The 12,462-nt window shown below is 39.6% G+C and overlaps 1 long non-coding RNA gene across 1 annotated transcript; it reads right to left on the reverse strand.

Moving 5' to 3' along the window:
* Window positions 1-949: 949 nt before the first annotated feature.
* Window positions 950-5,296, reverse strand: LOC128153083 (uncharacterized). The gene is made up of 3 exons (XR_008238843.1): window positions 4,399-5,296; window positions 3,985-4,114; window positions 950-2,490 (listed from the first exon to the last, which is right to left on the reverse strand). It is a non-coding gene; the product is annotated as an uncharacterized LOC128153083 (long non-coding RNA).
* Window positions 5,297-12,462: the final 7,166 nt, after the last annotated feature.

The raw sequence follows: 12,462 nt of genomic DNA on the forward strand, positions 1-12,462 counted from the left end.
TTGGGTAGCTGCAATACTGGGGAGGGGGTTGCCTAACATGGAACTTTGCCCAGAAGAGAGCTGTGACCTTCTGTAGTAGTAGATAGAGACCAGGCAGGTTACCTAGGGTATCTCAAATGGCGTTAGATGCTTGCTTTTAGGCAACCGAATCATTCCTATGGCTTCTGCATGTCTGTATAATCAGAAAAGCTTAGGATGCCTTAGGCTTCTAGAGGCTTAAGGGCTTGCTTGTCCATCTTGAGGGCGAAACGTATACAAAATTGGTCCCCCCGTACAAGGGAGTGTTCAAGTATGTCTACCTGGCAGAAATACATATTAGGGAAAAAAAAAATAGCGACAGGAGCCTAAAATGGCCTAACTGCTAAAAATAAGTCAGTGGAACTAGCCACAATTGATTACCAAACCTATATAGATGTTCTATAAGTAAAGGAAATGGAAGCGTGAGGAGGCAATGGCTTTCCTTTGTACCATGTCCCCTCTCACATCAAACCACTGCTGCTTTGCTTGAGTTGTTAATTTTTGCTTTACAGAATTAAACAGTAAACTGGAACAATGTAGACTTGTGAAGTGTTTCTCTGTTGCCCATTTAAAAGAGACAACAAGAGAATTGAAAAGGATATGAAAAGTCCATGTAGGCTCAGACACTGAGTAATTTCGGTGACTTTGTTACTGCCGGGAAGAAAAGTAGAGGCTGAGCAGAAGGCTTTTCCAGCATTAGCATTGTTAATCTAAACTGAGAGAAACCAAAAAGATGGGATGCAAGTCTAACGCTTACGTAAACCACCAAGAAGTCACTTGCTAAAGTTGGTGAGTCACAACTCCAAGGTGCAGTTCAGGCTTAAGCACGTTAGTGCTAGTCGCCCAGAATGTGGGCTCGCTCTGCCTCTGACCTGAAGAAAGCAAGATGAGCCCTGCTGCAGAGCTTAGCTGCCACAAGTAATTAGGTTCATGAATTGGAACTGCAACACCAAAAAAAAAAAAAAAAAGACAAAGGCCACAGAAAGCTGGATTTCCCTGAATGCAAGACCTTATCAGTTTCAGCTTGTAAAAACCATCCTTGATGTGTGCTGTGTTCTGAAAACGGACATTTATGTTCCTGATCCACCTTGTGGATGCCTTGTCAAAACCTGCATCTCAACGGAGTGTTGATTCATTATGTGAGTCAAAGCCGTTGAAAAGCTTTAGTACTAGTGATATTAGAGGAGCGCTCTCATCAAGGAAGATGTCTAGTTCATAGTCTCAAACTTAGAGTTCTTGAAGAGCCAAGAGTGTTCCTGCCTTTTGTGCTGTGTTTTGAAATCTTCTTCTCTTCTACAATTTTGTTTTGCAGTCATCTTTTTCTAGAACTCACTGAGGCCTTTTGTCTTATGACATTAGGTTTTGCTTGTGATAGTATAGTGAAGAAATTTTTCATCTAATTATGCATCTAGTTGGTCTGAATATTTATGTGTAGTAGAGGGATGTTGTTGCTGTTATGTGCAGGGCTTTAGATACCATTTCCTAAGATGGCTGTAGTTTGGGCTATCAGGTTTGCAAACTAGAAGACTACAAACATAGGAGAGAGAGAGTCAAAGGGGACTGTGAGCACAACCTTTCATACAGTTTATGTCTACTAGTCTGGTGTCAAGAGACACAGAATGTACCATTCTAGACACACTAATTTTCTTAACTGTTTATAGAGAATACTTCCTCTGGAGCTAATGAGCTCACACTGAAGGGGATCATGATAATAAGGAAAATGTAACCAAAATGTATGGTAAGTCTGAAATACCGTCAAGTTATTAATTTCCTTTCAGTGCAAAATTTAGGCTTAGGAACCGATATTTACACGTTCTGAAACTGTGGTTTGAGACCTCTCAATTGCTGCACATAGGTTTGTTTTGGCTTTTTTTGAAATGTTGATTTCTTCTGTGGAGTTGTTCTGACATAGCATGCAGAGATAGCAAACTTAAAGGAACGAATGCTGTTGAAACTGGAAAAAAGAAGTGGATTACATAACTTGAGACCACAATCACCTCAGCTCTTCATCTGTTTTCATTATTTTTGGGGGTGCCTCCTTTTACATAAACCATCTGTTCCTATAATTTTCAACTTTCCCGTGTGAGATGCCTGAAGTGGATCAGTCACAAGGAAATTACCTTATGTGTGTCATGGGTGACATGTTTTGCAGTGCAATGTAAAGATTAATTAGTCTGTGTGTACATAAAGGTGTAGTTTATTATCTGTGGGCAAACGCATGGCAAAACTGGCTGTACAAACGGCCACTCTAGCTGGCTGAATTACTTGATCTAAACGTGTTCACCGATATTTGCTATGTCAGCTTTTGTTGTCAAGTGGTTTGTAAAGATATGAAATACCTCTTCCCCCAAGTATGTCGCAGCACCTGTTTGCTTGCAGCATTTGTCTATCATAGCAGTAAAATCGGCAATCACTTTCTTTGCTTGTCCATCTGTCATCTGAGGGTTGCATTTAATGAGACGGAGCAGCAATCTGGAAAGGAAGTCAAATGCAGAGTTAGCGCTAGTTGCTGAAGCTTGATGTGTGGATTTGTAATATCATCCTAAGTTTGTAACTGTGCAGTATGTCCAGAAGGGCATACACGCTATGACTGTCACCTGTGGCTATATTTCTATCTCACTTTGTGTCTGCTTCTCCCACAGCTGTCTTCTCCCTTTCTCTTCCTTCACAGCAGGAGGAGCTGTGGAATAGTGTTCTTGAGTACACGTTGATTTTTTTCAGTAAAGCACATTAATAAGACATCACATCTACAGACTTCAGTCTAGTCAACTGAGATGCTTACATTGATAACAAACTCTATGTGCTATTGGCTAAACAGACGTTCTCAGTTGAATGCCACTTTCTAAAGTCAGTCATGTTTGGAAACACAGGCAACTATAAGGCCTACTAGTCTCTAGAAATGTGATCCAAGATGCTAAAGATTAAAAAAAAAAAAAAAAAGACCCTTGAGTTCTTCTTGGACACAATTTTTGTTTAGAAAAAGAGGAGACAGGTAGATGTATTAATTTCCCTCAGAAAATAAAATTATTTCCAGTTTGCAGGCAAGCTCTCTGAGTCATCCTGGTAATTTTTTTGACAATATACTCCATCATTGGCAAGAACTGCAACTGAAGTACAATTCCATCAAGTGTAACATACCTGTTGTCATCTGTGAGAGACTTGTGTTTTAACTATTTGGTTTTCTGTTGAAGTGACCGAAGACTGAGATATAATATGATTCTTACATGCAATAAGTTTGCCAAAATGTAGAATAAGCGTTGCAGTATTACAAAGAATTACCTGTTGCTGTCTCCATAAGAGAAGGATCTGCATTTAAAAGCTGATTAAATCAAGCTGCTGGAGTTGATACTTGTGTAACATTTGTTTCTAATTAGGAGTATGGGCTATTCCCTTCACTTACAGTAGCAGACACAGTCTCAGCATCGGTTCTATTCTACATTAAAATCAGAAGGACTTAACTCAGAAAGCAGCATCGGAACAATGGACACGCTTCTGGAAAATCTTCCGATTGAGTGGTATGTGAGTTGCAGATGATTCCCTATCTCTGTTCTCCACTGTATATTCAAATTTTGGGACAGCCTGTCCATATCGCTTTCTTAAATGGTGTTTGGACACTTAGTCTGTTGTGAAGCCTGTCTCTCCAGACTTCTTCAGAATATCACAATTGTACTCATGAATCCTGCTTAATTCCTTGATTCCTTTCCATAGCTGAACAAGCTACGATAACGAGCATGTTATCTACTAAAATGAGCATGTTTCACGAATGGAGAGACAACCCCCTGAAAACTTATTTCCTTATGCAAGTCTGACATTATTGGGATCCAGAGTTTTGATTTTTTTTTTTTTTTTTTTTAAGCATTGCAGCAGGGGAAAAAAAATGCACTTAAGGTTGAAAAAATTCAACAAACAGAAGTGTGCTTAACAAAACCAAAATACAATTTTTTTGGGTGAAGAAAACTCTAATACCTTTAGATTCAATCAAATGCTGGGACTAGGCTGTTTGCAGCAGTTTTCAACTGCACTCTCGTAGTTGATAACCAGAACAAGGGTAGGAGCAGAAAGAAAAGCAGAGCTTCTTGCAACCATATGGATGTAACTGTAACAAAAAGAAAATTTAAAAGCCGTTGTAATGCTACAGAAAGCTTGTAAGAAGCAATTTTAGTAAGAAAACAAACAAGATCTACTTTTGCATCTGCTGATGGCCGAAATCAGTCATGAAAGTCACCATATGCCTCCTTGCATTTTCAGACCCAAATGGTAATCAGCACTCCATATTTAAAAACATATATATATATATACACACACATGTACATGGAAATATGATGATAGCCAAAGATTTCAAGAGTTTTACAGTGGAGAAATCCTCACTCCCATACTTACCATATTTCTCTTCTTTGTGCTTTCTTAAATTCAAGGCTTTTTGAGAGTTGTCATTTTTCCTGGGAAAATAGAGAGGAAAGGAAGGTAGAGAAATTGAGAATTAAACTTAGGACAATACAGGTGTTTTTACTAGAATACTGAAAACTGAAAATATAGAAGAAGGTTTCTGAAGAGAAGTATTTTTCTTACAATATTGTGTAAAATAAAAATTATCTGATTTGACAGTGGTGGGTGAAATACTCCAGTGTTTGAAATGTGTGTGCAGCTCTTTCTAGGCATATACCAATATTTCTTCAAACTGTTCTATACTACCTGACTAAAAAGTATGTATCCAGTACAAAATAAGCAGTTTCCTTACTATTCCAGGAATGACACTTTGTTGTCCTACTGTTCCTTGAACAGCATACTGGGCTCTAGGCTCTGGTGTGGTTGAAGGAAATACTCATTGGGAGTTCTGAAAGGTAGGAAATGCTGATTTATTTCAGGGTCAGCTTTGGGACAGCAGTCAGCTGCTGCACAGGCTTTGTGAAGTTTTCCTGACAGATCTTATCCAATGGTGGGCTACAAGAACAAAAGTAAAGAGAGGGAAGAACATCAGAATGATGGGACTGTACAGAAGTCTTGTATATGATTCTATCAATTCAGATTCCTGTAAAATACGTGTGTGTGTGTATATAAATCCACAACTTGTTTAACTCTGGGGACAGATTCTCTGTGATGGTTACTTGTCAGTCTTGGTTGGCTGGAAATATAACCTTAAGATTAATTTCTTACAGGTGGTTTAAAACACTCTGGTGTCACCTCATTGTGACCACACCAGTGTGCAAGATGGACAACTCTATTCACTTGTTCTATGCTTTTTGTAACGGCACTTCTAGAGATACTGATAAAATGTGACCATGGCCCTGAAAGAGAAGTACTTTGTCAAACAGAGGCACATTTCAGACTTCCAGAGACTCTGACTTCTGCATTCTAAGACTTCGACAACTATCTGTAGGGACTGGGCTGAGAGCACAGCTGGCTACAAGAAGCTAAGTCAAGTCACTGCAACTACAATTTCCAATGGGCTTCAATGCTTTTGCGCTTAATTGTATGCATACCCCTAAGGAAATGTACAGCAGTGTGACTTGTTCATTCAAATGGTCCCAGAAATCTGTGTCCTTCCAGGTTTATTCCCTTCTCTGGTGAGTTATTTTTATGTTGTTGTTTTTCTCCTATCCAAAGCTTTATGTTGACTACAAATACTTCAGATAAGGATTCCTTCTTGTGTGCTTCCTTCTTCTTGAATCCAAGAAGCTTCTAGGTGCTTTATGCTCTTAATTGTTTATGATAACTGATAATAAAATATTTTTCTGCCTCAGCATGGTTGGTGATATATTTTTTGATGGTTCTTTTTGAATTCCCTTCATTACTAACATCTACTGGTTAGGATTAATATTCTCAGGAAAGGCAATGTGTCCTGCCCCAAGAGGGGTTATCTGCCAAGGCCCTACCATGCATGCGGTAGCAGGTTGTGCTGCGAGGATGTGCAAGGTGGCACTGCTTCCAGATTCAAGCAAGCTTTAGGTATTTCTGTCTAAGCTGGATATTTTCTATGCTGTGGAAAAGCAGAAGCATCTGTCAAAGGGAAAAATATTACTGAAATGAGAAATGTTAAACTGATGGTTCACTTAGACTGCTTTAAAACTTCTTCCCTGTAAATTTCTGAACTGCTGGACAAAATAACATATAGATTCCAGGAAGCAAAGGAAGAAACCGTGGGGCTTTGTGCTGCAGTTACTGTGGGGAGATGTGTGCATTCGCTCCTTTTGGGAATAAATTAAGGCACTGGGTTACAGTTTACAAAAAAGCTAGTTTTCCACCAACTCTTGATGGGAATAGTACCACTAGCTTCACCTGGTATAGACCAAACTGGTCTTAAGTATGTTATGAAATGTCACCCTTTGACTGCCTGGTCCTAAGGTGAATACATTTGTTAGCTCTACATCCTTAAAGGCTTCTCCAGGTCCCCTGAGCTCTCTAGTGACAGAATATCTGTGTGTTTGACTGGGAAAGCTCAAGCCCACCCTCAAAATGTTTATACGGTTACAGGAAATAACTGGTGCAGGTCAGCAAGGACTATGTACAAGTATTTGTTTTGGTTGGCTTTGTTATGGTTTGTTGTTTTTTTTCCCTCACAAGCCACCACCACCACCCACACGCACATGTGCTATTTTAGCCAATAGTGTCAAATAAAATCACATATCCACAGGTTATTTGGAAAACACTGGTAGGCTTTCCATTTTGCAGATCCCGAAAAGAAAGAACTATTAGACTGGATTCTGGTTACATTTGACACAAATCACCACCATAAGGCTTCTGTAAGAGATAGGATTAGTTGGAAGTTTTCAATTTGTTCCACTTGAAACGCATATGTTTAAAAAAGGCAGGTCTTTGCATACAGCAATGTGTATCTATATGTAAATTTGAAGCCCTTTATCTAGCATTCATTGAAAAATTTTCAGTACGTAGAAAGCAATTACTAGAACTTGTAAGATAATGAGGATTCCCATATGCTGAAAAATGACATTTAAAATGATGTTATTTGGGGGTTTTGTTGATTTCTGTAAACTTTTTTTTACTTAAACCCACATTTTTGTCTAGAAGTAGTGAATGTTTCATTGAAAATAAAGATTCTTACCTTTCACTGAATTTTTTTTCTTTTTTCTAAATGGGAAATTAGAATCTTTAAGGAAGTACAGGTTCTTCCTGTTTGGGGACCCCCCCCCCCCCCCCATCAATAATGTTTAATTTGTCATAGTTAGCATATTGTATGTATTCCAGTAGCCTGAAAATAAGGGTGTTTCACTTCATGTTCATTACGAAATTAAGTGAAATCAATTGCAACCAGTTATTGACACAGTTGCAAAGCTTATAAGGACATCATAAGAGGGAAAGCAATTCACCTAGAATGTTCTTACCTGCATTTCAGGCATATCTTTTCTGATTTTTGCATGTAGCAAAACTGGAGCAAATAAAGGAAATAAACAGTATCTGCTTTATTATCGTGGAGTATTTGCAGGTGTAGACCATGCAGGGGAGCTTGGAAACAAGTAAGATTGAAGGCAATGAAATCATTTGTATGCTGTTAACAAGCACTGTCTGTAAACAATTAACCACACAAATGTAAATTGCTGTAAATTTCCACAGAGATTTGGAGAGGGCTCCCAGGCTGAACCCACCCTTGCTAAGTGAGCATGACAAAATATTACGTTTGTGATTTAGAGGGGGTGGTTTTGAAAAGATGATGTAATTTTAGCTTTTTGCTTTGCCCAGCTACATAAGAAATTGTGCAAATTAAGAACTGGGTTACAAGATGTTCATGTAAAATATAACTAGGTTTAATCTTACAGTTGTGCTCTCTTCTGTCCCTCCTTTTTGGGGGTGTCAGCAGTGAAGACAGTATTTGTGGAATACTGTTCTGTATTAGCGACTAATGGCTGAGGCAGAGCTGAGAACTGCCGTCACAAATCCCTCAGGACTGTAAATCCTTAGAAAGTTAATTTAGAATTTCAATTGTTTTACATGAGCTGAGGTACATTTTCCTCAGCATGTTCCTGGTGCTTTACAGGCTTCCACTGAAAGAACTGAAGTGGAGGTTCATTTTTCTTCATGGGGAAGCCCAGAACAGACGGACTGCACTTGTGGATCTGGTTCAGTACTTGCAGCCGTTTGAATTTGGCAGATTCATGTGAGCCACTGCTGCAACCAAAGCAAAATACCATGTATTTTAATCCTGATACCCCTGGTGCATAGTAGTTTTATGTTAATTGAAATGCAATTGACTACTGCTAGCATGCAGAAAAGTCACATTCAGTCTTTGGACAAAGGCAGTAATGAATCGCGAATTGGAAACCACCAAAAATGAAGTCATTTGGACAGCATTGACTACGAAAGTATGCTTACTCATAATTAACACAAAAAGCATAACCCCTGCTGGGCAGCAAGGCAAGTGATACTCTTAGTATGAGGTAACAGAGAACAGCCCCAGGCAGTCAAGTAGGTTGTAAAGGTTTATATTAAGAAAACATACACCCAAATGTACTGGTGGACTGCCTTGTACATTTTAAATACTTTGCACATCTTCGATCTGATGCAGTCAAAAAGGTTTCACGATGCCAATCTGAGAGCTGAAAAGGGCTAAACAGTGCGCTAGCCAAAAGGAATTTTTCAGAAAGCCAGGAATATGCTCTGGTCTGAAGCCACTGATCGTTACCAAGGGCTGTACATGCTCTACTGTATTTTTGCTAAGGCTGAGTGCCGTGAGATCAGCGTAGTAAGCTGGTACAGAGTGCTGGAAGAACGTTCTTGCTACCCGCTCATTTTTCTATTTGTTTTGTCACGAACTGGATATAAATTGTTCCAAATGTTCAGGTGGAAGCTGAAGCACACATTAAAGGAATTCCCATACATGAAGGCCACATCTAGCAGCCTTCTTCCAAGAGACACTCCAGAGTCATGATGCTATGCCTAGCTCCCAAGTATCAGCAATGAATGCAGAGCAGCTGGAGCCTAAGGGTCATGACATTTCATCAACCTCAGAGGGACCGTGAGAAATCAAGAAGTAACACAGAAATGCCATGACCAAGAGATCCAACTTAGCCCAGTGACCTGGAGATGACAAAACCTTTTAGGGATGTGCCTAAAAAGACCACTACCAATACTCACTGTTTTAAAGGATACAGGAAACTGTGCTTACAGCCAGGACAACTGTCACTTCATGATTCAGAGTGTGGTAGAGGTACGGAAAGGAGAAGGACGTTGAATAATTCAGGGATGAAGAAAGTAAGGAGCTTGGGGCAGATGGGAAGGGAGTCTGATGGATGCAGGTGATGTGTGGTCAGCTGAAGGAATTAACGACTGAAGGAGAAGGTAGAAGGAAACCGATGTAGCCCCTTACTCTTTCACCCTAGAAGCAGTACAATAAAGAGCTTGCCTTCTAATCACCTCAGAGAAAAGTAGCACTTCTAACTTCTGATCTGGCTGTTACTTTGAAAACATTGGAATCTGCCGGTAGAACTTCTTTGCCCAGCAATGGTAAGTTTTGCATTTGTTAAGAATTAATGATTTTGTGTGTGTTTGTTTCTCTGTGTTAGTATAGAAAATCTACATACAGCAAATAAGCTAATTTAGAGTTGAGTCTGAGGAGATTTCTATCATTAGTGTTAATGGTTGGTGCTGTCAAAACTGTGCTTGTTCCAAAGGATGGGTGTGTGGTTCCCATAGGGTTTTCTCCAAAGATTGGAAAACTCGTTTACAGGAATAGTTTTTGTGAATATTAGAAGTTCAGTGGTCGTGGCTTTACTAAGCTTTATAGAGGATATGTGAGAAAGAGATATGGGCAAACAAAAAAAGGAAAATGGAGGAAGTAAACATTAGCCTGCATATTACTGAGGGGTAAAAGTAGATCACAAACTACAACTACATATCCATTCATTATGCTGTGCTGTAGAGGAAAGAGAAGGCAAATGGTGCATAGAAAAAGGAGCAGACTACGAGGTGTGTAGTTCTTCATATTATTCTGTACCACGAAGGTCTCGCTGTTTTAGATCTTTATCTATTACCACAGCATCATGTTTCTTCCTGGGACACCATCTCCCAGGGAAGGAGTTTCTATTTTTATCTAGCCAGAGACAGTAAATGTCAGCCTCTCCTGGGCACATCACATACCAGCAGAACTGCCAAGTGAATTGTCACAGTACAGGGAAAGGATGCTTACACCAGTGCTCTGGCTGATCGGGCATGCTGTTGCAAACTCAGTTGTTTGCAGGCAAGGAGAGGGGCCTACAAAAAACTCATGTCTGCCTTAAAATCGATGTGCTGGTTTTTGTATTGTTTTCCCCCTTGAATACTCAGGAATACTTATATAGTTTTCAGTGAGTTCTAGGGACTAGAAGTTGCAATAGAAGGATTATAAAACCTAAAAGACTCTTGAAATTACCTAAGAAAAGCTGCTGCATGACAAGAAGTCACAGGTGTGTGAATAGTTATCATGACAGCTGGCCCTTCTGAAATTTGAACCCATCATTCAGGTTTGGTAGTATTTAACAAATTTAAATATGTTCCAGGTAATTAGGGCGAGATTTCCCTACCTCTTTAGGCGACGCTTCAGTGGTTAAAGAATACTTTTGTACAAGTGCAGTCTTAGCTACAGCTGCAGGTGTGCTTATTCCTTTTCCTTCTGAACTCAGACTCTACAAGGGAAAAAGGAAAGTCACCTCATTACAAAGAAACCCAGGTGGACAAAAATGTATCGGTTGTGGAAAACCACGGCCCAAAAGAGAGCCCCAGGAATATGAGGAAGATTACTCAGCACGGGAGCAAAAGCTCTTAAGAAGTAATTTTCAAAACCACATCAACACTGAGACTTAAGATACTTCTTTAAGTGCTGCAGCTTGGCTGCAGCGCTCTATCTTTATGCAAGCTGAAAGACACCGTGACATGCAAAAGTGAAATAGGTGGGTTCCTATGAATTGTAGAAATGGGGGTGGGGTGGAGGGAAATCAATTCTTTTCACGTATTTTTGGTATATTGATATTCGACTCGACTACTCTCTTGACACATTGCTCTTTTCAGCATTGATAAATGCAGCCCGGAAATCATTTCTGTATTAATTCTGTATCTGTCTGGAGCCAGCAAAATTACAAACACATTAATTATAAACACGGTTTCAATTTCTAAATCTTAATGGAATCCTTAATCCGCTTTGTATTGGAGTTATTTAACGTGCAGTTGAAAAGCCATACCAGATGTGACAGGAAGCTAACCAGCACGTGTAAGAATCGTGATGTGTCGTGGCATGGGGATCAGCTGGAAATCTAATGAGAAATCCACGCTTCCTGATAGATTTGTGGGGCTAGTGTCGATTTCTGTGCCTCAAAATCTTCACCGACCCTCCTCCTCCAGCAAGCTGAACTTGTCCTAATTAACTACAGCTACACTGTCCTAGAGCAGGTTAGTTTTAGCTGCAGTGAATCACTGTCAGCTTTTTGGATGGTGGATTAGATAGTGGGAATGGTCTTCATAACGACTGTTTGTGCTCCCTTAAACTAAGGGAAAAGGTGCATCTGACAAATCTAACTGCATCTGACAAATGATTGTTGCTCAAAATCACAAAACTTTACATATTGAATGAGATGTTTGTGAATGCCTTGCGGTCACATAAACTCTTCTAAACCAATACATAACTATGACTTAGGGCGATTGAATGTTTAAACCTTTCAATCATAACAAGACTGATGAGTCTTCATTTAAAATTTTCAACCCAATGTCTCCGAATGTTTCATTCAGAGTATACTTCTATGATTCTGGCGAAGATTCCCAGTTCATGAACTACAGGCACAACGAGCGTCAAGGCCGAGGAAACTGCCCTTACGAAATGCCTTATTATGCAAGGGCTCTTCTAATGATGCAAAGGTTATGCAAGGGTCCTTGTTAAAGCGTAGAAGACTGGGGGGTTTCTGTTCGCGGACTGAAACTAAGTATGTACTAGAAAATCACGCTGTTTTAGTGGCAGAGAACAGAAAAATTTATCTCTTAGGAGCTTCCTGCGAGGAAGGGCATGATTTAGGTGGTGGGCTTTTCAGAAGACATCTCTAAAGTCAAAAGCTGTTTTAAAAACAACTGAAGACATGAGAAGAAGTGTCTAAAAGCAGATCTGTTTGCAGCTCTTTGGAAGTGAAGAGGTACTTGATTTGTGGCTGATGCAAAGGTTTTTTTTCTTTTTATAAGAGCTCACTGCTAGTCCTCTTATTTAGACGGAACAGTTCCTTTGAACATTCTCTTAATCTGTAATTATAATTGCTGAACTAAAGAGTAAAATGAACCTGTAATTGAATCAGAGTATTAAAGTCTAGCTAAATGTCTTAGCACCTTTAATATTCTTTCATACCTACTTTCCAAGAGCAAGAAACAGAAAAAAACCCAATGGACTCCCTGGCCGTATATTCTACTTATTGCAACCATTTTGTGTAGGGAGCGCTGCAGAACTTTGCCTTATGGTAGTCACCAGCAGACAAGGACAGA

The sequence above is a fragment of the Harpia harpyja genome, chromosome 2 (genome assembly GCF_026419915.1).
Source record: "Harpia harpyja isolate bHarHar1 chromosome 2, bHarHar1 primary haplotype, whole genome shotgun sequence".
In the NCBI taxonomy this organism is placed as follows: domain Eukaryota; kingdom Metazoa; phylum Chordata; class Aves; order Accipitriformes; family Accipitridae; genus Harpia; species Harpia harpyja.